Source organism: Strongylocentrotus purpuratus, unplaced genomic scaffold, assembly GCF_000002235.5.
Source record: "Strongylocentrotus purpuratus isolate Spur 01 unplaced genomic scaffold, Spur_5.0 spur5_scaffold_9, whole genome shotgun sequence".
Lineage (NCBI taxonomy): Eukaryota > Metazoa > Echinodermata > Echinoidea > Camarodonta > Strongylocentrotidae > Strongylocentrotus > Strongylocentrotus purpuratus.
The window spans coordinates 8,999,794-9,004,041 of record NW_022145615.1 but is presented as its reverse complement, the minus strand read 5'-3'; positions in this window follow the sequence as shown (position 1 = coordinate 9,004,041).

The following is a 4,248-nucleotide window of genomic DNA, read 5'->3' as shown; positions in this document are numbered from 1 at the left end:
TAGTTATGATATATAATTTTCCCTACTGGAATAGCTAATCGGTCGATTTTAGTCAAGAAACATTGTTTATAGCTTAATTAATATATTGACCTTGAGAGGAGCTATACAACATAAAGAGTTTATTATTTACAATTTCATAACTTTAGACTCGATTTCAACCGTGACAACGATCACTGATTATTGTAGGATCGCATATGCTTCAAATATGTTCATTTGAACCAAATTCGTGACCCCATACCAAAACTTTGTAATATAACTTTAACACATTTTCTTTTCAACTGCCTAATAGTCCATGTAAATAAGTTAGCAGTTGTTTTTGAAATGAGATAAAACACACATAATGGCTTTTTACCCACATTCATTGCTTTAGCCCAAACTTGGTACAAGAGGATTTTGACAATAGGCCTACTTTTTAAAAGGCCTGCCGCCCAGTCATCCGTAGCAGCACAATTATGAATATGACATCGTTTAGACATGAGGCCGTTCATACATGACAATTAGTGCGATTCGGATGCAAAGATCGATTTAAAAAAAAAAAATGTGGGTGAACGTTCACACATGTCAATTTAGTGCGAATTGGATCGCGATGTAAAGATCGACTTTGGGGGGGGGGGGGGGGCGACCATTCACACACGGAGAATTCTTTCGCCCGACGACAAGAACGTCCGAGCTGCGCATGCGTGAATCTCGACGATGTATGCGCGCTTAGAATCCTGGGATTAAATAAATCGATTTTGAATCTCATTACCATACACACACACACATCGCCCGACAAACTATCGCGATTATTCAGAAAAATCGCAAGACTTACTGCGAATTGGATCACGATGCGAATCGCGAAGATTAGTGAAATTATTATCTATTTTCAAATCTCACTTTTTTTATGTGAGATGTGAACGCCCCTGTGGTATTCGTTACCCCTTACCTAGACATATGATTTAAGGGCACATTGGTTATAATTTTTTGATTATAAGCTACCAAAGTTGGGAAGGCCTACATTTTTTTTGAATACGCACTGTATATACTTATATATTTAAATGTATAGGCTTAGTGACCAAAAATGAATAACGCATTTTAGTCCTAAAAACAAGAATTAACACATTTACATGATTTCAACAAAACAAAATAGCTTAAATAATAGGGGAGGGCAAATAATTGTCAAACACAAATTTGATTTTTATCCCTCTTGAGCTTAATCTCTGAGAACTGATTACATAATTATTGACCAAAATATTGCATATAAATCAGGTATCAATTACAAGCATCAAGCATGGATTTTGTTTTCTGATTAAAATCATAAGAGGTACATGCACGTTCTTGATAGCATTGCATATAATTAAGATACAAAACAAACTTTTGGTATATTTTTCGAATGACGCGTGATAATAGAATAGTAATACAGATAAACCATTTTTTAAAGGTTTTAAAGTCGTAAGTCTGATGTTTATTGTCAAACACACTCGATTTTCAAATCACAAACTTAAACAAAAAAATTGAAAAGTCGCCATGATTGATTTAGCTCCGCCAAATGTTAATCCAACCGCAAACATATGTCTACAATTATTATTGACACGACTAATGCATATATCTTTATCCTTTTTATATAGGGTTAAAAAAAACCTTTATAAGCTATGTAATCTGGTATCACTTTCAATTAAGAGAGCCCTTTACCACCCCTCCCCCTCACTATCTCTCTCTCTTTCTCATTAGCTCGTCTTCTGTGTCATAATATTTTTTAGTTTCTTCTCAATCTTTTCCTGTCTCTCTCCTCTGTCCCCTCCCCACTTTACCCTCCCCCCTCTCTCTCTCTCTCTCTCTCTCTCTCCTCATATTGACAAAAAAGTACTTCGCCTTCCTCCTACGTCCGGTCAAACATTATGCGATTTAAATGTAACGAGATCACCATGAAAGATGAAGGTATTACCCTAAGCTCTTTAACGCTTGTACCACTTAAAGAAAACGCGATTATACACCTTGTTATTGGTTTAAACTTTTAACGGTACACATTCTGATCACTCGTGATTGTAACTAGTCCACAAATGTCACCCCCTCCCCAATCTCACTTCGACAGATTTCTGAAGTACAACAAAGTGGAAATAGAAGTGCACTAAGATCGTTAGAGGGCATTTGATGCTAAATAAGCATCAACTGAAGCACCTTTTGGCATGTCTTAACATGGGATTAAAGCTGTTTTTTGCAGTCGGCATGAAGGGGCTTGCTAGAGTACGGGTGCAAGGCCCGCAATCCAATTTTCGTCGACTTATAGAACGAGGGAATAAGAGGGCGAGAACAAGATAGAAATAAAGAAGATGGCGAATTGAAATTGGGCGAGATGATGGAATCATACGCTAACATCACTCACATGCTTGCATGTAAGCCGCCAATATCGCATTAGCTTTCTGCCATTCTGCTCTTAACTTAATAACACGTGGCAGCAATAAGGAGCACCTGGTTTTAGCCTAATCTGGTAATTTTGCCTCATCTTTCTTTTCGGGATCAGTCGCTGGAAACCCGTCGGAGGGGGCGAGAGACGGGGGTCGCGTGCCTTTGTTTGCCGGCTGGTGGGGCAGGACAGGGCAGGGACTCGCGGATGGGTGCCTCGTGAGCCGATGGGGCGTATTATTATGTCGGAAGTAGGTGGGGAACTCGAGTGCAGTCTGTCTAAAATGGTCTTTATTTACAAATTGACGATAAATGATGATGGGTATTATTATTGCAATTACTAGTGCGATTGTAATTCCAGTTTTCATTACAAAATTAATGGTACCATATTGTTGTAACGAAGTCAGTGGTGATGATGATGCTGATGGTGATAGGGATGTGATGATGGTGATGATGGCGATGATGATTAGGATGATGATGATGATGATGATGATGATGATAGTGTTGATGGTGGTTTTGTTGTTTATGATGATGATGATGATGATGGTGGTGATGATGGTGGTGGTGGTGGTGATGATGATGATGGTGGTGATGATAATAATGATGATGGTGATGATGATGATGATCATCATCATAAATTACGATGATAATGACGAGTGTTGTTAGTATTGATTATAAATGGTGCCAATGATGATATCGGTTATGATGATAATGATGATGAAAATGATGATGGTGGTGACGATGATGGTGATAATGAGGAAGATGGGTATGATTATGATGACGATGGTGATGATGATGCTGGTGATGATGGTAATGATGATGGTGATGATGATGAACATGGTGATGGTGATGATGATGATGATGATTGTAATGCAGATGTTGATCACGATTATATGAGATTGTGGTAGTGTAGATTTTTGCCGATACGATATTTCATTTTAGGAAAATTGGAGATATGAAAGTGAGAAAACCATTGAATGCTATAGTGATATTGATGATGCTTATGATGATGTGATATTTTTGCATGATATAAAAAAATCATTCTCATCTTTCAACTATATGCCACACTTATAATCAAAATAATACTGAAGAAAAATGTTTGATGAAGTAACAAAATTAAACGAAATGACGCTCGGAAAGGTTTGTCATGACAACTCATTTAGGCATACATAAAATCATTAAATCATTACGCGCGGCAAACACGGGACATCGTCTGCACATTTTTCTGATTTTACCCGTGACTGGACGGGTTTCCCCGCCTTTCCCAAGGGTCAAAATGAGAGTTTTATTGAGATATTAGCTGGCAAGAAAGTGAGAGATGCGACGACCGCTAAATACGCGCGGAGGTAGCTTTAAAAAAGTGCGGATTTAACGGTGCCTTCAGTTTCTTTCAATATCGGAGAACAATAATTGTTTGAAAGAGGAGATGATGATGGTAAAGGGTTGAAAACTTTTCTCGTTTCCATGTATATTGTAGATTAGATAACGGCTTATGTCTGTCAAATTTGACACTCCTGGTGCTCCTCAAGTATTACACCGGCTTTAACGTGGCTGGTATTATGGCGCTCTGGCATTTCATTTAAGAAATTCCTACCAGGTACCTTTTTACCTTGCTTAAGTCGAGGTGTTAATGCCAAAGGATGTTATTGCTACATAAAGTTATGCACAGTTTTAGACAGTGAAAGTTCATAACAATAATTTGCTATATAGGCCTCCACTTGAATCCAGGATTTTATAGAAATCATGTTAAGTGTATAGGAAAATGTAAAAGGGTGCTTTGTTTTAATTAGAAGTTAAAGAAGAAGAAGTAGAAGAAGTAAAAGTAGAAGAAGAAGAAGAAGAAGAAGAAGAAGAAGAAGAAGGAGA